Below are 22,428 nucleotides of genomic sequence, written 5' to 3'. Positions count from 1 at the left end.
GCATAAAGACAGACAAATAAATCCATGGAATAGAATAAAATCCAGGAATGTATCCTCTCATATATGGTCAAATGATTATTTTTTTAAAAAGGATTTATTTTATTAGAGAGCAACTACGAGTGGGAGGAGCAGAGGGAGAGAGAGAGAGAATCCCAAGTAGACTCCTTGCTGAGCATGGAGCCTGATATGGGGCTCGATCCCAGGACCCCAAGATCATGACCTGAGCTCAAACCAAGAGTCATGCTTAACTGACTGTGCCACCCAGGCACCCCTGGGCAAATGATTCTTGACAAGGATGATGCCAAGACCATTCAGTGGGAAAGGACAGTCCTTTCAACAAATGGTGGTAGGAAAATTGGATATCCACACAAAAAGATTTCATTTGAAATATTACCTAAGACTGTATACAAAAATTAATTCAAAATGGATCAAAAAAACTAAGTTTAAGAACTAAAAAACCTCTTAAAATAGAACTAAAGCTTCACGACATTGGATTTGACAGTGATTCATTAGACATGATGTCAGAGGCATAGGTAACAAGAAAAAAATAGACAAATTGGACTTCACAAAAGTTTTTAAAAATTTTTTCATCAAAAGATATGTACAGAATGAGAGAAAATATTTCAAATCATAAAATCTGATAAGAGATTAATACCCAGAATACATAGAGAACACCTAAAATTCAACAACAAAAAAATCAACCTAATTCAAAAATGGGCAAAGAATTTGAATAGACTTTTCTCTAAATATGCACAAAGATATCACCTCACTCTCAGGATGTCTGCTATCAAAACAAACAAACAAAAAAACAAGAAACAAGTGTTTTTGAGGATGTGGCAAAATTGAAGGCTTTGCCTTGTTGGTGGGAAGTTAAAATAGTATAGCTGCTGTGGGAAACAGTGTGGCAGTTTTTAATAAAACTAAAATAGAATTACCATATGATCCAGCAATTCCACTTCTGGGTATATACCCAAAAGAATTGAAAGCAAGTTCTCAAAGTAATTATTTATGCATCCATGTTCATAACAGCATTATTCACAATAGCCAAAAAGGTGGAAGCAACACAAGTGTACTTCAACAAATGAATGGATAAGTCACATGTAATATCCATACAAGGGAATAATATTCAGCCTTTAAAAAGGAAATTTTGCCATATGCTACAATGAAGATAAACTTGATGATATTATGATAAACTAAGGCAGTCACAAAAAGACAAATATGATTCCACTTATATGGGGTAGTTGGAGTAGTCAAAATCACAGAGACAGAAAGCAGAACAGTAATGCCAGCAGCTGGGGAGAGGGACAAATGGAGAGTTTCTGTTTAATGGATAAAGAATTTCAATTCTACAAGATGAAAAGAGCTACAGAGATTGATGGTGGTGATGGTTGCACAACATTATGAATATATTTAATACTATTGCACTGTACATTTAACAAAATTAAAATGGTAAACTTTGTTGTATGTATTTTACCATAATATAAAAATTTTAATAAAAAATATGTGCACATTTATAGTGGCTTTATTCATCATTCTCCAAAGTGAAAATAACCCAAATGTTCTTCAACTGTCGTACCTCTATATAGAAATATTAATGACTGGTACAATATGGATCTATCTCTAATGCATCATTAGTAAAAGAAGCCAGACTCACAAAGTCACACACTGTGTGACTCCTATTTTCATGAAATTCTGTAAAGACAAAACTCATCAGAGACCTGATGAGTGGTTGCCAGGGGGTAGGTGTGGGTGGATGAATTGACTACAAAGGGATGAGGGTATTTTCGGGTGTGATGGAATATTGGATATTGTGGTTGAGGTGGGTATATGCTATGAATTTATTAAAACTCAGATTTATACATTAAAAAAAACTTTACTGGATTGCTTGTAAATTGCTAGCGAGATTGTGAAGTGGTACAATCACTTTGGAAACAGTTTGACATTCTATAAATTTTACATTTAGTTATAATAAGAACCAACAATTTCACGTCTAGGTTTAACCCATGTGATATGAAAATACATGTCTATAAAAAGTCTTGTTTATCCTTCACAGCAGCTTTATTCATAATTGCCAAAAAATATAAACAGCCTATATGTCCATCAACACATAAGATAAACAAATGATGGTACATGCATATAATAGACTATGACTCAGCAGCAGACTACTGTAATATATTTTTTACAAATGCTTTCTGGTCCAATTTTTTGAGGCCCTTCCTACAGGTCAATCAGACCTTCTTGGGCATCTGATTAAGTCCACATCCCAAACCACTTCCCTTATCAGACTTTCACACTCTGGATCACTATGTACCTTCTCTAATCACCCAAGGACCAGGTATCAGACAAGGAATATCTCTATACCCCAGAGTCCACTGAAATTATTGAGACATCCTAAACCTGCCTACCCGCTTCACCCATTCCTTCCTATGGAAACCATAAAGAAGGAACTTGCAGGTAGTTTCCTTCTCTTCCTCTGCTTGGTGAATGCCTGGTGCTTCCTTTGAGTGGGCCTGTGTGGTGTCCTATTTCTCCTCAGGGGACTGTGAGTATAACAAACTGCAAACCTTTCTGGTTTCACTTTCTTGATCTGAGTCTGACCTTACCCTACCAAACCCACAGTAGTAAATATGATTAAAACAACTACTGATATACAAAACAGTACATATTTGTATTAGTTTTCTATGGCTATTGTAACAAATTACCATAATCTTCGTGGCTTAGAACAACAGAAATTTATTGTTTTACAGTTCTGGAGACCAGAAATCCAGAATCTTTTTCACTGATCAAGGTGTTGACAGGGCCATGCAACCTCTAGAGGCTTTAAGGAAAAAGCAAACCTTTCTTTCAGCTGTGGTGGCTGCCAGCATTCCTTCACTTGTGGCTGCATCACTCCAATCTATGCCTCCATGGTCATATGCTCCATGCCTTTTCTGTTTCTATGTGTATTAACTCTCTTTCTTCCTCTTTCTTATAAGGTACATATGATGGTATTCATGACCCACCGGAAAATTCAGGTTACTCTAGTCATCTCAAGATCCTTAACTTAATTACATCTGCAAAGGCTTCTTCAAAATAAAGAAACATTTATGGGTTCTAGAGAATAGGGCCTGATATCTTTTTAAAAAGTATTTATTTATTTAAAACATTTTAGTAGTCTTTATTTTTTTAAAGCAGTTTTAGGTTCGCAGCAAAATTGAGAGAAATTAGAGTTCCCATATAATTCCTGCCCTCACACATGTACAACCTCTGCTACTCTCAACTTCCTGCATTAGAGTGGTATGTTAATTATAATTAATGTACCTACATTGACACATTATTATCACCCAAAGTTTACATTAAGATTTCCTCTTGGCATTGTACATTTTGTTTTTATAAATGCATAAAACGTATCCACCATTATCATACAGAATAGATCCACTGCTCTGAAAGTTCTCTGAGCTCCACCTATTTATCCCTTCTTACCCCTAACTTCTGGCAACTACTAATCTTTTTACTGTTTCCAAACTGTTGTCTTTTTCAGAATGTTATATCCTATTACAGTATGTAGCTTTTTCATACTGGCTTTTTTCACTTAGTAATATGCATACAAGACTCCTCCATGTCTTTTCATGGCTTGATAGCTCATTTCTTTTCAGCACAGAATAATTTTTCCTTGTCTGGATGTAACACAGTTTATCCATTCACCTACTGAAAGACATGTTGCTTTGAAATTTGGCAATTATAAATAAAGCTGCTATGAACATCTGTGAGTACACTTTTTTTTTTTGTGGACATAAGTTTTCCATTTATTTGGGTAAATACCAAGGAGCATGATTGCTGGATTGTATGGTAAGAGTATGTTTAGTCTCATGAGAAACTGCCAAATTGCCTCCCAAGGTGTTTGTACCATTTTGCATTTGCTCCAGCAATGAATGAGAATTCCTGTTGCTTCACATCCTCAGCATTTGTTGTTGTCAGTGTTCTGGATTTTTGTCATTCTAATCAGTGTGTAGTGGTATCTTGTTTTCATTTGCAGTTCCCTAATGTCATATGATGTTGGGCATCTTTTCATATGCTCACCTGCCATCTGTATATCTTCCTTGGTATTTGTTTAGATCTTTTGCTCATTCTTTAATTGCATTGTTGATTTTCTTGTTGTTGAGTTTTTAAAGTTCTTTGTATACTTTGTATAATATGTCTTACGCATATATTTTCTCCCAGTCTGTGGCTTTTCTTCTGATTCTCTCGACAGTATTTTTCACAGAACAGGTTTTAAATTTTAATAAAGTTATGCTTATCAATTATTTCTTCCATGGATTGTGCCTTTGGTGTCATTTCTAGGAAGTGATTGTCAAACCCAGGGCTATCTAGATTTTCTTGTATGTTATCTTCTGGGAGTTTTAGTTTTACATTTTATATTTAAGTCTACAGTCCATTTTGAGTTAATTTTTGTAAAGGGTGTAAAGTCTGTGTCTAGAATCCCACCCACCCCCCTTTTGGGGCATGTGGATGTCCAGTTGCTCCAGCACAATTTGTTGAAGAGATGGTCTTTTCTCCATTGTACTGCCTTTACTACTTTGTTAAAGATCAGTTGACTATATTTGTGGGTCTATTTATAGACTCTTTATTCTGTTCCATTGATTTATCCTTTTTTTTTTTTTTTCCTAATATCACTCTCCTGAATACTGTAGATTTATAGTGTGTTAATGTCAGGTAGTGTCTGTCCTCTGTTGTTCTTTAATATTATGTTAGCTGTTCTGTCTTTTTAATCTCCATGTAAACATTAGAATCTGTAGATATCCACAAAATAACTTGTTAGTATTTTTATTGGGATTGTATTGAATCTATAGATCAAATTGGAAAGAATTATTATCTTGGTAATATTGAGTCTTTTTACCTATGGACATGGAATATCTCTCCATTTATTTAGTTCTTCCTTGATTTTGTTCATCACAGTTTTGTAATTTTCTTCATATAGATCTTATATATATCTTGTTAGATTTTTACCTAAATATCTCATTTAGGGGGGCTGCTAATAATAATGATAGACAATATAGGAGAGAGATTAAGAGACAGGGTCGATAGAATGATACCTATCATATATTCAATTGTAGTTCCAAATAAATAAATGAATTGTGGAAACAGTGGCTATATAAAGTATACCCTTAGAATTTTCTAGATCTGATAAGAAACACACACAAATACACACACATATACACACAGATTTCCAAGAACACAGGGTGAATTTTTTAAAATCCTTATTTAGACATAACACAGGGACAATATTTTTAAAGCAGTAAAAAAAATAATAATTAAAAAAAAGACAAAAAAGGATTTCCTCCATGGAATGTCAATTAGACTGACATTTGACTTCTTTATAGCAACAAAGGAAGCCAGATGTCTCTAGAATATATGCAAAGTAGTGAAAGAATAACTTCTATAAATTTACACAGAGAAAGTAGTTTTAAGGAATGAAGATAAAGACATTTTCAGAAAAGCAACGAAGAGGGTTTGTCAGAGTGTATGTCAACTATACTCAAATTTAAAGAAATACATATTTCACTTAAAAAAAAGAGGATTTGTGAGCAGATATTCACCAAAAGAAATTATAAAGGAAATATTTTAGACGTCTGTAGTTACCCCAGGTAGGAGATCTGAGGAGTGAAGAACAAAGTGGTAAATATCTGGGTAATCTAAATAAAAATGTCTCTATTAAAAATAATGTTTTGCAGGATTAAAAATATAAGACATTTAAAAAATAAAAACAATGAGTATAAATTAAAACAGAGTTGAATATTCTCTTTGACAACTGACATAATCATTACATTTGAACTCTGAAATTAACACATGGTATAATTTCCATGTTAACCATTAATAAAGTACAAACAGTGTATAATTTCTACTGTGTTAGATGATAAAATACAGAAAGATAATTTAAAAGAAGACAAGAAATACGAAAAAAATTGGTGGGGCAATAAGGTGATAGATTTAAACTCAAATATATCAATAGTTACGTTCAGGGTAAATGGACTTAAAGTTTCTATTAAAAGACAAACGTTTTCACACATGATTAAAATAAATGCATAGAAATAGGTAAAGGTAAAGGCAAGTACAAAATATACCAGGCAAATTCTAACCAAAGGAAAGCTGGTATAGCTTTATTGGAATTAGATGAAATAGATTTAAGGCCAAATCAGTACAAAAGATAAAATGGTTATATGTTATAATAAAAAATATTAGACTTTATAATTTTAACACATTGACTAGAAAATTAGTAATTATAAGTTTTTTACCCTCTATAACGTAGATTTAAAATAGATAAAGCAAAAAATTTGAAAGAAATGGTAAGAATAAGCAATTCTATATATAATGGGAGATTTTAGATGTACCTATCTCAGTAGTAGAACAAGACGATTTAAACAAGTTTTAATTAACTTGACCAAATGGACATATAGACAACATGTTTTTTTTTTTAATAATTGTCTACATACTGGGTCGTAACGCAAATCTTTTAAAGGATTGAAATAATACAGAGTATGTTCATTGTACTAAGATCACATCGCAGGCTCTTACGGAATGGCTTATGAAATTAATTGCTACATCTTTGGGGAAGTATATTTCCCCAATGAAAAATATTATATATGGAATATATGTATATTTTGATTGTTCAGAATTGTTAAAACATTACAAGTTAAGCTTCAGTTCAGTTGAACACAATCCCTAATCTTGGTTTCATCCCTGCTTCCTCAGAGATAACCTCTGTTACTAGTTTTTTGTATGAATGTACATGCAGTTTATTTCGATGCATATATGTACACATATAAAATATGCAATTTTTGGAATGCTTTTTTTCCATATATAAATGGAGACATACTGTTATGTGTTTCTTCATTCAAAATGACCTTTCATGTTGTTACAATGAAATCTGCCTTTTTAAGAAATAAAAGCAAACTATTTTACCTGTCGGAGTATGGGTGTACTGTATTTTATTTAGCCATTTTTCAGTGTAATGACATTTAAGTTTTTTCCAAAGATTTTGTTGTTGTGATAAATGTTGTAATGAGCTTTTGTGTTTACATGTCTCTCTGTACACATGGGTGAATATTTCTGTAAGTAGATAAGTAGAAGTGCATTTTAAATACATTTTTATATTTTAATATTATGTAAAATTGCCCAAAGGTACCAATTTTTACCCTCTAGTAGTAGTATAGTATATCAGAGTACCTTTTATAACACTCTCACCAAAAATTAATATTATGAAGCTTCTAATTTTTGCTTTTCTAATAGATGAAAACTGATTTGTTATTTTAATTTGCATTTCCCAAATTGCTAGCTAGGCTGAGCATCCTCTCACATTTTTTTTTTTTTTTTGGACATTTGTGTTTCCTCTTTTGAGATTTGTCTGTTGCTCCTTTTCCCAGTTTTTAAAAAAATTTTCTTCTTATTGATTACCTGGAGTTGTTCTTATGTTCTCGTTATTGTTTCTTTGTTATATATTACAAGTACATTCTCCCAGTCTATCATTTGTTTCTTGAATAGTCTTTCTAGTGCAAATTTAAGAAATCACAGATGTTGCTAAAAAACCAGGATAGTGCCAAAGATATGTCTGCTTTATTTTCTTCAACTATTTACCATGCAAAAAGGATGTTACTTTTTATTTTGATTTATTTTTAATTGAAATATATTTGATATGTAACATTATATAAATTTAAGGTATACAATATGTTAATTATGACACATTTATATATGTAACATTGTAGCAATAATTAACATTTCTATCATGTTACATTAATTATCCTTTTTTTGTGGTTGGAATAATTAAGTTCTAGTCTCTTAGCAAGTTTGATGATTGTAATACAATATTGTTGTCTATATTCAGTACACTGTGTATTAGATCTCTAGGACTTATTTACTACTCAATGTAAGTTTGTACCCTTAAACAAGTGTCATTTCCTCTCCCCTCCCCCCTGCCAATCCACTGACAACTACCTTTCTACTCTGTACAAGTTTGGGTTCTTTAGATTTTACATGTAAGTGATATTGTATAGTACTTACCTTTCTCTGTGTGACTTATCTCACTTAATGTACTGAAATTTCATCCATATTCACAAATGGCAGGATGTCCTCCATTCTCATGGCTGAATAATAATCCCCATTGTATATATACAAAACATCTTCTCTATCCATTCATCCATTGAGGGACACTTAGGCATTTCCATATCTTGGCTGTTGTGAATAATGCTTGCAATAAACATGGGCGTGCAGATACATGTCTTAGAAATCGTTTTTATTTCCTTTGGGTGTACACCTAGAAGTGGAACTGATGAGTCATATCATAGATCTGTTTTTAATTTTTTGAGAAACCTTCATGCTGTTTTCCACAGTGGTTGAACCAATTTGCATTCTCACCGACAAGGTACAAGGGTACCCTTTTCTGAACATTCTTGCCAACACTTATTATCTTTTATCTTTTTTTTTTTTTAAGATTTTATTTATTTATTTGACAGCGAGAGACACAGTGAAAGAGGGAACACAAGCGGGGGGAGTGGGTGAGGGAGAAGCAGGCTTCCTGCTGAGCAGGGAGCCTGATGCGGGGCTCGATCCCAGGACCCTGGGATCATGACCTGAGCTGAAGGCAGACACTTAAGGACTGAGCCACCCAGGCGCCCCATCTTTTTTCTTCTTTTTTTTTTTTTTTAAAGATTTTATTTATTTATTTGAGAGAGAGAATGAGATAGAGAGAGCATGAGAGGGGGGAGGGTCAGAGGGAGAAGCAGGCTCCCTGTTCAGCAGGGAGCCCGATGCGGGACTCGATCCAGGGACTCCAGGATCATGACCTGAGCCGAAGGCAGTCGCTTAACCAACTGAGCCACCCAGGTGCCCCCATCTTTTTTCTTCTTGATGATAATTATTCTAACAGTGTAAGGTGGTATCTCATTGTGGTTTTGATTTGCATTTCCATGTTGATTCCTAATTTTGACCATCTTTTCATGTACCTGTTGACAATTTGAATGTCTTCTTTGGAAAAACATCTATTTAGTTATGCCACAAAATTTAATTTAGTTAGTTAAATTAGATTGTTTGGTTTTTCATTATTGAGTTGTATGAGTTCTTCATACATTTTGAATATTAAATATATTCTGATCTGGGGTTTCCAATATTTTTTCCAATTCTATAGGTAGTATTTTAATTTTGTTCATTGTTTCCTTCACTGTGCAAAAGCTTTTAAGTTTGATGTAGTCCCATTTGTTGATTTTTGTTTTTGTTGTTTGTACTTTTGGTGTCATATCCAAAAAAATCATTGCCAAGACCAATTTCAAGGAGATTCTTCCCTACAGTTTCTTTTCGTAGTTTTATATTATCAGGTCTTATGATTAAATCTTTGATCCATTTTGAATTAGTTTTTGTGAATGGTGTAAGAAAGGGGTCCAGTTTCATTGTTCTGCATGCGTTTTCCCAGTTTCCCAGTACTATTTGTCAAAGATCCTATCCTTTCCCCTTGGGTGTTCTTGGCTCCCTTGTTGAATAGTAGTTGACCATAAATGCAGGGGTTTAATTCTGAACTTCCTATTCTGTTTTGTTGGTCTATGTGCCTATTTTTATGCTAGTATCATACTGTTGTTATTCCTATAGCTTTGTAATATAGTTTGAAATCAGGAAGTGTGATACTTCCTGCTCTGTTCATTTTCCTCAGGATTGTTTGGCTATTCAGAGTCTTATGGATCCATACAAATTTTTTTTTTTTTAAGATTTTATTTATTTATTTGACAGAGAGCGGGGGGAGCGGCAGGCAGAGGGAGAGGGAGAAGCAGGCTTCCCTCTGAGCAGGGAGCCCAATGCGGGGCTCGATCCCAGGACCCTGGGATCATGACCTGGGCCAAAGGCAGACGCTTAATGACTGAGCCACCCAAGTACCCTTCCATACAAATTTTAGAATATTTTTTTCTATTTCTGTGAAGAATGCCATTGGTATTCTGATGGGGATTACACTGAATCCATAGATGACTTTGGATAGTATTGACATTTTAACAATATTCTTTCTATTCATGAAAAAAGGGTGATTTTCCATTTTTTTTGTGTCATCTTCAGTTTCTTTCAGGAAAGGCTTGTAGTTTTTGTTGTACAGATCTTTCACTTGGTTATATTTCTTCCTAAGTTATTTTATTGTTTCTGATGCTACTTTGAATGCAATAGTTTATTTTTTTCTCAGATGTTTCATTATTAGTGCAACTGATTTCTGCATGTTGATTTTGTATCCCACAATTTTGTGAAATTGATTAGTTTCAACTGTTTTTGGGTTGAGGATTTGTGATTTTTTTATACATAAAGTCATATCATATGTAAATAGTGACAGTTTACTCCTTACTTTACAATTTGGATGACTTTTATTTCTTTCTCCTACAGGACTAGCCAGGACTTCTAGTACTATATTGAATGAGTGGTGAGAGTGGACATCTTTGTCTTGTTCTTCATCTTAGAGTTTTCAATTTTTTTTCCGTTGAGTATAATATTAGCTGTGGGTTTGTCATATATGGCTTTTATCATGTTGAGATATATTCCTTCTATACCTCATCTGCTGAGGGTTTTTAATCATGAAAGGATGTTGTATTTTATTAAATACTTTTTCTGTATCTACTAAGGTGATCATGTAATTTTTGTCTTTAATTTTATGAATGTGATATATTACTTATTGATTTGCATATGTTGAACCATGCTTGCACCCCAGGGATAAATCCCACTTGGTCATGATGTATATTCTTTAATGTGTTCTTGAATTTAGCTTGCTAATATTTTGTTAATAATTTTTGCATTTATATCTATCAGGGATATTAGTCTGTAATTTTCTTGTGGCATCCTTATCTAGCCTTGGCATCAGAGTAATGCTGGCCTCATAGAATGTGTTTGGAAGTGTTCGCTTTTCAATTTTTTAGAAGAGTTTGAGAAGGATGGATGTTAATTCTCCTTTAAATGTCTGGTAGAATTTACCAGTGAAGTCATCTAGGCTTTGGGTTTTCTGTGTTGTGAAGTTTTTGATTATTGATTCAATCTTTTTACTCATTATTGGTCTGTTCAGATTTTTTATTTTGTCCTGATTCAGTATTGGTAGCTTGTGTATATCTAGAAATTTACCCATTTCTTTTAGGTTATCTAATTTGTTGGCATGTAATTGTTCATAGTAGTCTCTTATGATTGTATGTATTTCTATAGTATCAGCTTCAGTGTCTCCTTTTTCATTTCTAATTTTATCCACTTCAGTTTCTCTCTTTTCTTGGTTAGCTAGCCAAAGTTTTTCAATTTTGTTTACCTTGTCAAAAAAAAAAAAAAAACCAACAAAAAAAACCTCTTTGTTTCATTGATCCTCTCTATTGTTTTTCTGGTCTCTATTTCATTTATTTCCACTCTGATCTTTATATTTCCTTTCTTCTACTACTTTGAGCTTGATTTGTTCTTCTGTTTCTAGTTCCTTGAGATATAAAGTTAGGTTGTTTATTTGAAATCTTTTTAATTTCTTGATATATGCATTTATCACTATAAACTTTCCTCTCATCCTCTCAGAACTGCTTTTGCTGCATCCCATACATTTTGATATATTGTATTTCCATTTTCATCTGTTTTGAGATAATTTTTATTTCCTTTTTGATTTTTGACTCAATTGTTCAGAAGTGTGTTGTTTAGTTTCCACATTTTTGTAGATTTTTCAGCTTCTCTTGTTGATTTTTATTTTAATCAGTGTGGTAGGAAAAGAGAGTTGGTATAATTTCAATCTTAAGTTTGCTAAGATTTGTTTTGTGATCTATCATATGATCTGTCCTGGAGAATGTTCCATATGTACTTGAGAAGAATGTGTATTCTGCTGCTGTTGAATGGAATATTCTATATACATTATGTACATTTATTCTAATATATGACTCAATTCCATTGTTTCCTTATTGATTTTTCTTTCTAGATGACCTATCCATTGCTAAGAGTGGGGTATTGAAGTCCTTTACTATTCTTTTTTTTTTTTTTAAGATTTAATTTATTTATTTGTCAGAGAAAGGGAGAGAGAGAGTGCGCAAGCAGGGTGAGTGCCAGGCAGAGGGAGAAGCAGGGTCCCCGCTGAGCAAGGAGCCCAATGCAGTACTGGATCCCAGGGTCCTGGGATCATGACCAGAGCCAAAGGCCGACGCTTAACCAACTGAGCCACCCAGGCATCCCTGAAGTCCCTTACTATTCTTGTTATCCATTTCTCCCTTTAGATCTATTTAGTATTTGCTTAATATATTTCAGTGTTCCAATGGTGGGTGCATATATATATACACTTATTGTATTTTCTTGATGTGTTGACCCTTTTATCATTATATAATGACCTTCTTTGTCCCTTATTACAGTTTTTGGCTTGAAGTCTATTTTGTCTGATATAAGTATGGCTACCCCTGCTTTCTTTTGGTTTTCATTTGCATGGAGTATCTTCTTCCATCACTTTACTTTGAGCCTGTGTGTGTCTTTAGAACTTAAATGAGTCTCTTACAGGTAGCATATAGTTGGGACTTGTTTTTTTAATCTATCCAGTCACTCTATGCCTTTCTATTGGTGAATTCAACCCATTAACATTTAGAATGATAATTGATATGTAAGGACTTACTGCTGCCATCTTGTCATTTGCCTTCTGGTTGTTTTATATCTTCATTGTTCCTTTTCCCCTCTGTTTTTGCCTACAGCTGCCTTTAAGATTCTTTATAACTAATTTTTGACAGTTTTGTTATAAAGTGTCTTGGAAATGGTCTTTTTTTAAAAAATGATTTTATTGGTTTATTTATTTGACACAGAGAGAGACACCGAGAGCAGGAACAGAAACAGGAGGAGTGGGAGAGGCAGAAGCAGGCCTCCCGCTGAGCAGGGAGCCAGATGCAGGGCTCTATCCCAGGACCCTGGGATCATGACTTGAGCCTAAGGCAGACGCTTTAACGACTGAGCCACCCTGGCGCCCCAGAAATGGTCTTTTTGCATTGAAATAATAGGGTCTTCTAGCTTTGTGGACTTTTATGGTCAGTTTCTTCCCCAGGTTTGGAAAGTTCGCAGCTATTATATCTTTAAATAACTCTCTGCCCTCTTCCCTGTCTCTTTTTCTGGTACACTAATTATTCTGTTTGCTTTTCTGATAGAATCTGATAGTACTCACAGGGTTTCTTCACTTTTTTAAAATCATCGTTTTCTCTCCTCTTCTGACTGAATCATTTCTAAATTCCTATCTTCCAAGTCACTTATTCTTTCTTCCTTCTTATCTGCCCTGTTACCTATGCTCTTCAGTGTATTCTTTATTTCATTCTATGACTTCTTCAGCTCCAGAATTTCCGTTTTTGTTTGTTTGTTTTTAATTTCAGTCTCTTTGGTAGAGAACTCATTCTGTTCATTAATTTTATTCCGGAGTTCATTGAATTGCCTTTCTTCGGTTTTCTTGTAGCCCGTTAAAATTCTTCATAAAATTTATTTTGAATTCTCTATCAGTTTCATCTCAGTATTTTGTGTCTTTGAGTTCAGTATATGGAGAATTATTTTCTTTTCATGATATCATATTACCTTGATTTTTCATTATGTCTGACAATATGTGTCATTTTGATTTTACATTTTACATTTGAAGTAGGAAACACTTTTCTTATTTAAGAATTTGTGTAATTTGACTCTCACAGCTCAACAGGCTAGCAATTAGAAAACTTTCTTTGGTAGTCCAGAAGGGGGCACTATAGCTCAAGTTTTAGGTTTCTCCTACAGGAGATGGCTCTTGGGATGAAGTATGCAAAAAGAGCTGGCAGCAGAGTTGGGGGACATGTGGTTTTAGCATCTGGAACTTTGGGGGTGCCTATAGCCCATTAGGTGGATCCTAGTGTAGGGAACTTCAAGAGATCCATGCACAGACCTACAGCTGAAATCCTGAAGCATACAGAAGGAAATAAAGTTCCTTCGGTGCCATTTGATATTCCTTGTCTGCCTCCTTCCCTTCCCTCTCCCTCCCCCAAGTCATGGAGGTCCCTCCTTAGAACTCTTGTGTCGCAGGAGAGAAACAAGCCCTCCAGCTGCAACCCACATGTAGCTAGGCAGTGTGTCACTTCTTTCACTTATCACTTCCTCTGCCAGAGAGGTAGCTCCTTCTGTTGCAAAGCTCAGAGTGTTGCATTGTTGCCCTGGAGAGGGAGGCTGCCTCAGTGGGTTCCTCCCTGTCCTCTGCCTCCAAACTCACCTCTATTCCACTCTGATGGTGTGCCAGGTTCTCCTGTCAGGCTGACTGGACCTCCACAGATTCTTCATCTCCCATGAGTATCTGTCCACTTGTGTACTCTCCAGGTTCCTCTTCTCTAATCAGGGCAAGTGCAGGTGGAGCAGGTCCACCAACTCCCCTGAATCCACAGTCCCCTCTGAGATCCTCTCCACTTACTTTTGGATGCACAAGTAGATAGAAATTTCCTAGGTGTCCTGGTATAATGTAGAGAGGCACTTTAATTCAGTTATAGGTAACTAATTGTAATCAAAGAGGAGAGGAAAAAGGAGTGACTCACACTACCATGATGCTGACATCACAGTCCATTTTTTTTTAAGTTGTTATTTATTCAATATGAATACTGCTTGTCTCATTCCTAATAAGAGAATTAGATTTAGATAAATGGCTCCAAATTTTAAACAAGATGAAAATAATACATTAATGGTGGATTTTTTTTTATGAAACTGAATTTCATGACTTTCATATGAAAATATGTTTTTACACAATTTTTAAAAAAATTCTACTGATTACTTAGAGCTCAAAATCTGGAAACGATTGGACTAGCTTATTCCAGTAGTCTCTTTCAGTATTAATGTTCTTTGATCTTATGATTTATTCTCACTTCCTACATCCCAAGAGGAAAGAAATGTCAAAGAGAATGTCTAAGAATCAAAGAGCTTAAGGGAACTTAATGGTTGTATCAATCAGGATAGAATCGGTGATGCCACAATAACAAAAAACCTGAATTCTCAGTGGCTTAACAATAGCCAAGTTTATTTCTCATGTTTACCTTAGATCAACAAGGAGACTCTTCACATTAGTCGCTTTACGATCTGTCACTGAAACTTCATTTCGATACATGCTAACAATCACAGAGGCCCCAGAGTAAAACATATTACTTCTGCTTTTATTTCATTGCCAAAGCAAATGACATGGACATTCCTAAATTGAACAGGACAAGGTGTGTATTTCACCTGCAGGGAGGAGCACTGAATATTTATGAATAATAATACATTCTGTGGGTGTGAGATCAGGAATAAAAACTGTAACAGACAGGGGTGCCTGGGTGGTTTAGTTGGTTAAGCAGCTGACTCTTGATTTTGGCTCAGGTCATAACCTGAGGGTCGTGAGATCAAGCCCCGTGTCAGGCTCTGCACTGAGTGTGAAGCCTGCTTAAGATTCTCTCTCTCCTTCTCTCTCTGCCTTTCATGCTCATGCTCTCTCTCTAAAACAAACAAAACTCACATTGTAACAGAGAAATATTAATTTTGTTTAGTGTAAAAATTTGAAAAACAGGAAATTATGAGATGAATACTTCCTACTTTTGCAATTTTCTAAACATTAATATTAGCTAAACAGAAATTTCCAAATTCTAAAATATCTTCACATAGAGTATTTGATTTTCTTTACAATTCAGTGGTGGAGACTGATAAGCCTGAGTAGTGGCTAAGAACTCACTATAGAGTTAAACTGCTTGGTTTTGAATTTCAGTCTCAGCAGTTACTGAAATTTGACTGTGGACAAATGACCTTACTTAATGTGCTTCAGTTCCCTTCTTTTAAAAGAGGGTATAATCATAATTCTATCTTGTATTTATGTTTATGTGAGGAATCAAAGTGATAATACACTGAAATGACACATAGTAACACTCAATTCATATTGTTAGCTGTTTTTAGTTATTTTTGTATTTTTATCATATTTATCAATAATACTATTACCCCCCATTTTCCAACTGAGACCTAAATGCAATCTACAGTGTTTGGTTTCTCTAAGGTTCACATAGTAGATGGCAAAGCGCAGATTCAAAATTAGATTTTTGGTTTAGAGGCTTGTTTACATCCTAGTCACACTTATTTAATTTGACATAATCATTTTAATCTATGTCTTTAAGGTTATTTTATCAAAAAAAATTCTTACAGATTGCTATAGATGGTTCAGGGGAAAAAAAAGATGAATTGAGATTGGGAGAGGATACTGAGAAAGAGAAAGGAAGAAAGATAGCAAAGAGAAGGAAAGCAAACAACCAAGGTCCAGTGTAATTAGGAGAGGTGGCAGGGCAGCAAACTGAGCAGAGGAGAGAAGACAGTGGTTTGTTAAGGAATCAGGAAGTGATAGTAGCCGATCAAGTATCATTGTAGAGATCACATGAGACTTTTTTTTTACAGATTAGGTTTGGAGAATTAGGCTGTAATAGGACTCTGAAGTCCTAAATTCAGCATTTTTTTTCCCCACTGGGAAGAGAAGCAAAACAAGAACTGCATGATTTTTGTTATTTTATAATTGAAAAGACTGATGTGGATTTGAGTTTGCTGATTTAAAGAAATGATGTGGTAAGTTATTTTAATGTTTTATGAGTATCATGTAGTCCCTACCCCCCACTTTTTGTCTTGAAATAAATGGTTTCTGTCTTATGATTTGATATTGTTCCGCGTTTCACAATCTATTCTAGGTTTGTTGACAACTCAAGTTTCAGTTTCCAGTGGCACAAAATGTACTGTTTGTGCTCTTTGTGTTTGAAGTGTGTCTGAGCTGTAGCTCAAAATGTTTCTCTCATTTAAGAAATCTGGTAGGCAAACTTGATTATATTTGCCTCTTTTCTCTAACCTTCACATGTGATTTATTATCTTCATTTTCCTGTTTTTCTTTTCTTTTCTTTTCTTTTTTTTTTTGTGGGGATAGAGAGCTTGTGGGAGATAGTTTTGAGAAATTTGTACATGATTCAATGTAAAATTTAGAGGAATTAGCACTTTTTTCAGTAAGACAAACCACTAACTTGACCAAATACTGTAGTAATAATACTACCTGAAGCTCTAGAATATTGAAAACTATGAAAATAGAGAGGAAAAAAAAACACTCGGAGGTAAATAAAAGTGACAAAATAAGCATAGATGTGACATTTAAGGTATTTCCATTGAAATGCTTAATGGTACTTTAATTAAAAAACTTGTTAAAAGATACTTAACTATGAGGTATCTAGGCTAATAACTACAAATGATAAGAGTAGATGACTTGTCTCTTCTTGGTTAATGTTAATTTATTTACATGTTAAGAAATAACACTACTATCTGCCTGAGATGTGAGGCTGCTTTGGATAGGGGGAAAGAACATTGTCATAGCTAATACTTATATAGGTAACTGACATTTATATAAGTAGGAAGAAAGCTATAGAAATAGATACTAGTTTTTTCTACTACTGCTTTTTGCCTAGCATTTTAATAGAGCTCCTTTATTCTATTTATGACATGGTATGATTTCAGCAGCATTTAAGCTGAATCAGTAAATTTATGGTATTTCATGTATTAAGAGAAATCCTGGATTTATTCTAGAGCCTTTCCCCTATGATGTCATTTATATTGTGGACATTAAATAAATAACAAATATCTCAATACTGATTGAGGAAAAAAATACTTGAGAACATCAGAAACTAGCAAACTTATGGAGAAGTCTAAGTTAATAGTATTTTTTTCTTCTTAACATTGTATATGTTTTATTGGCACTTCAAATATAAATACTTCTTAAGGAGGATTGCTTTTTACCAAATGTCCTAGTTCATATTTTTAAGGAACTCCCAATACAACTCATTTGACATATTGTAGTAGCCCTTAAAGCTTTAAAATAGAAGGAAATTTCCTCTTTGTAAGACAATCCGAGCAATATGAGATGTGGGCAATAGAGCACTGATATTAATATTAATAACTGTGAATATCTTCTCTGAGGAGAACAATTTTAGGAAATCCATAATGGAAAGTAGACATAACAACTATTTCAAGTTCTTATTTTTTGTTTCGTTATTTTTTAAAAAAATATTTATTTATTTGAGAGAAAGAGAGCTCGAGCCGGGGGGGGAGGGACTGAGGGAGAGGAAGAAGCAGGCTCCCCACTGAACAGAGAGCCTAATGACCTGAGCCGAAGGCAGATGCTTAACTGAGCCACCCAGGTGCCCCTTTTTTGTTTTGTTATTGATATCAAAGATGTCAAGGATTTGTTTGCAGATTTTACTTCACAAGATATAAATGTGCTTTAGTTTTTTGGGTTTTTTTTTTAAGGATTTTATTTGTTTATTTGACAGAGGGAAAGAGTGAGTACAGGCAAGGAGAGCAGCAGGCAGAGGGAGAGGGAGAAGCATTTACATGATGAACATGTAAATCCTTGTCTCCCTGATCAGGGATCCCGATGTGGGACTTGATCCCAGGACCCTGAGATCATGACCTGAGCTGAAGGCAGAAGCTTAACCGACTGAGCCACCCAGGCACCCTGCTTTAGTTGTTTTAATGCCTCTCCTATGGAGTTTATATCTCTTTAGATTGATTGAGATGAAAATTAAGATTAAATGAGAAAATCTATGACAATGACTGACCCTTGATAGAAGATGATTGTATAATTGTATACATCCACCTATGCTGTGATGCTAGTAAAATTTCTCAGCTTATGTCTGCAAGTTATCCGTTATTTTAATAACATCCTAAAATACATGTGAAACACTATTAAAGACATTTCAGAGTTAATTGATGAGGCAGTGATGAGAAGTTATTTCAAAATCAACATGTGATCTCCTAGAAGCTCTAAAGAGGTTAAAACAAAAAGAGAGGAAAAGAAAAAAAAAGTGTGGAAAAAAGAGCAGATGGAAAACATTGCTAGTTCCTTCTTATCACTATCTATTCCTGTGTGTGAGGGGGAGTAGAAAGTATTATTAGAATTTGGAAAGAGTGGAATGGAAAGAGAGAATGTCCAAGTGACTATAAGTGGAAGTGGAAAGAGAGCTAAGTTTAGAGCAGTTTGAATAGTACCAGCAATAAAAATAAAACAGTAATAACATTACAGAGACCAAATATATTGGATTTTTAATGTATCATGCACTGGGGTAACAGCTTTATTGGTGTTAATTCACTCAATCATAATGACAACTTTATGAGGTACATAGTACTTTTTCTAGTTCATAAACTTAAAAGAGATTATTTTTTAAAAAAAGATTATTTTCCAGGGTCACACAGATAATAAATGACAAGATCAGGATTTGAACTGTAGTTTATCTAACTCCTAAGGTCATTTTCTTAACATTTGGAAGCTTAAGTACGAAGTTCAAACCATGCTCTTATCTAATTCTCAACTCTTTATCACCATCAGCCTTATATCAACCACTGTCTAGTCAGTCTTCTCTCTTTTTTCTCATTCGAATGAATATTCATCTACATCCAGTTAGTCTCTTGTCCTCCTTGCAAATTTTCCTTCCTATTTGTTTTTGAAAACCTTTCTCTGGTGCCTGGGTGGCTCAGTCAGTTAAGCATCTGCCTTGGGCTCAAGTCATGATCCCAAGGTCCTGGGATTGAGCCCCATGTCAGGCTCCCTGCTCAGTGGGGAGTCTGCTTTTCCCTCTGCCCCTTCCCCATGCTCCTGTGCATGCTTTCTCTCTCTCTCTGGCATTCTCTCTCTCTCCCACTCTCTGCCTGAAATAAATAAAATCTTTTTTAAAAAAAGGGGTCAAAGGAAACTGGGGAAATTAATGTTAATAAATTTTATTTAGCCTAATGCATCACAAAATATTATTTCAACATAAATGACATAAAATTAATTTTTACATTAATTTTTAATACTAATTCTTCACAATTTGGAGTATATTTTACACTTATAGCACATCTATGTTCAGACTAATATTTCAGGATCTCAGTCACCAGATATTGCCTGTGGCTACCATATTGGACATTACATCTCTAGAACTCTATGATGAATATTGGTGTAATACAGAGAATGTTGGTTTGTCGTAGGACCTATTATCAAATCATTGGCTCTATTTACCATATGAGCCTGGACAATTTATTCGGTTTGTTCCTTCATGTGTACAAAGGTTTTACAAAGATTAGATTGTATCACATAATTTCTGAGAGTGTTTGTTTACTTTGAAAAATCATTGAGGACATAACCCAAGTTACACCAATGTCTTGTACAGTGCCTGGAATTTAGAGTCTTTTTTTTTTTAAGACTTTATTTATTTTGGGCGCCTGGGTGGCTCAGTTGGTTAAGCGACTGCCTTTGGCTCAGGTCATGATCCCGGAGTTCCGGGATCAAGTCCTGCATCGGGCTCCCTGCTCAGCGAGGAGCCTGCTTCTTCCTCTGACCCTCCCGCCTCTCATGTACTCTCTCTCTCTCTTTCTCATTCTCGCTCTCTCAAATAAATAAATAAATCTTTAAAAAAAAAAAGACTTTATTTATTTTGACAGAGAGAGAGAGAGAGGACAAGCAGGCGGAGGGGCAAAGGTAGAGGGAGAAGCTGGCTCCCTGCTGAGGAAGAAGCCCAATGTGGGACTTGATCCCAGGACCCTGGAATCATGACAAAGGCAGACGCTTAACCGACTGAGCCACCCAGGTATCCCTGGGATTTAGAGTCTTATGTTACAACAATTTATTGATCACATAAGCCATTATGCTTTTTGTTTTGCTAGTTTCTAAGAATATTAGATAGGAAGTCTACTTTTTTTTTTTTTTTTTTTAAGATTTTATTTATTCATTTGAGAGAGAATGAGATAGAGAGAGAGCATGAGAGGGGGGAGGGTCAGAGGGAGAAGCAGACTCCCTGCCAAGCAGGGAGCCCAATGCGGGACTCGATCCCGGGACGCCAGGATCATGACCTGAGCCGAAGGCAGTCGCTTAACCAACTGAGCCACCCAGGCGCCCAGGAAGTCTACTTTTAAGAAGTTTGGTACAGAATGATGAACATGTAAATCCTTAGTTATTTATAATATATTTACAATATAAATCAAATACAGCTTAATGTCATATAAGTTAAAAAGCTCTCATACAGAGGAATTATTAACTATGCCTGGGAATATCAGGATAAGCTTCAAAAGATGTTGCTTCAACTGCATCTGGAAGGAAGAATAGTTACTCAGTACACAAGGATGTTGGAAGGTGATTCTAGAAAGAAGGAAAATACTTGGAAAATCATGGAGCAATGAAATTGCTTGTGAAATATGAGGGAACTTTAGTTTGGTAATGGATAAGTGTTAGGGCCTGTACGTTTGTATCTCCTTTCCCCCCAAATTTACATGTTGATACCCTAACTCCCAGTGCAATGGTATAAGGCTGTGGGGTCTTTGAGAAGTAATTGGGTTTAGATGAAGTCATGAGAATGGAGCCCCATGATGGGATCGGTTTCCTTATAAGAAGAGAAAGAGGCTGGAGCTCTCTCTGTTCTCCACCATATAAAGATACAGAAGAAAATGGCTATCTGTGAACCTGGAAGGGGGCTCTCACCAGACACTGGAACTGCCGACATTTTGATTTCAGGCTTCCCAGCCTCCAGATATATGACAAATAAATATTTGTTGTTTAAGCCATCCAGTCTATGATGATCTTGTTTTAACAACTTGAACTGGCTAAGAAAGTAGGACAAATTGTGTTTACATGGTGGGTTAGAAGGACCAAAGGAGAGCATTAGGGTTGATAGAGGAATAGTTAAGGACCAAAGTGTTCTACATAACCCTTCCCTAAAATAGGTACTTCCTTGTTTTTCCTCATCTTAATGAATGATATCGCCAAATACCTTTCTGTAATTTTTCTCTGTCCCTCATTCTTCAGCTCTAATCTATCCATAAACCTTTTGCCTTTCTATCTCTGAAACATATCCTGTCAGTGCCCTTAGTCTGAGCCACTCACCTCTTTCCTAGACCACCAAAAAAGTCTAACTGATCTCCTTACCTCTACTGTTGTCTTGACATAATCCAATTTCTTCATGGCAGCAAGAGTGATTTTCTTTTAAAGTATACCAAAGTTTCTTAGCTCTGCTTTTTACAGACTCAAAGGCTCTGTCATTATATTCTACAAGGTCCTACATGATCTGGCCTAATAGACCTCATATCATTTTACCCTTCCCATTTTACCCTTCATTTTATTACACATTGTTTTGTTTTGTTTTGATTTTTAATTTTTAATTTTTTTTTAATGTCACTTGGGTTTTTTCTTTCCGTGGGCTTTTTCTGTTGTACTTTCCTCTAGATTGCTCTTTCTCTCATCTTCAAATGACTGGCTCCTTCTAATCCTTCAAATCCTAGCTGAAATCATTTCCACAGAGAAATCCTCCTGACTATCCAGTTTAAAATACCTTGATGACAAAGTCACTTTCTATTTTATTATGTTAATTCATACTAGTTCTTATTGATATCTTCAATTGTTTTATTATTATTATTATATTATTATTTACTCATATATTTCCTTTTTTT

The 22,428-nt window shown here is 34.9% G+C and overlaps 2 protein-coding genes across 5 annotated transcripts in view; both read left to right on the top strand.

The window, feature by feature from the left end:
* RNPC3 (RNA binding region (RNP1, RRM) containing 3) overlaps positions 1-16,546 on the top strand; it is a 60,895-nt gene extending 44,349 nt beyond the window's left edge. The window contains exon 19 of the transcript XR_004923567.2: positions 16,381-16,546. The gene's annotated coding sequence lies outside the window, so the exon portion shown is untranslated. The remainder of the gene's footprint in view (positions 1-16,380) is intronic.
* The window catches only part of AMY2B (amylase alpha 2B), a 57,815-nt gene that overhangs the window by 18,879 nt on the left and 16,508 nt on the right, over positions 1-22,428 (top strand). The window contains exon 1 of one of the 4 annotated variants that reach the window (XM_036112144.1): positions 16,407-16,545. The exons of the other annotated variants lie outside the window; for them this stretch is intronic. The gene's annotated coding sequence lies outside the window, so the exon portion shown is untranslated. Of the gene's footprint in view, positions 1-16,406; positions 16,546-22,428 lie in introns of those variants that run through there. 4 annotated transcript variants of the gene reach the window in all.

Source organism: Halichoerus grypus, chromosome 5 (genome assembly GCF_964656455.1).
Source record: "Halichoerus grypus chromosome 5, mHalGry1.hap1.1, whole genome shotgun sequence".
Lineage (NCBI taxonomy): Eukaryota > Metazoa > Chordata > Mammalia > Carnivora > Phocidae > Halichoerus > Halichoerus grypus.
Note: the sequence above shows the minus strand (reverse complement) of the source record. Positions and strands in the feature narration are given on the sequence as shown.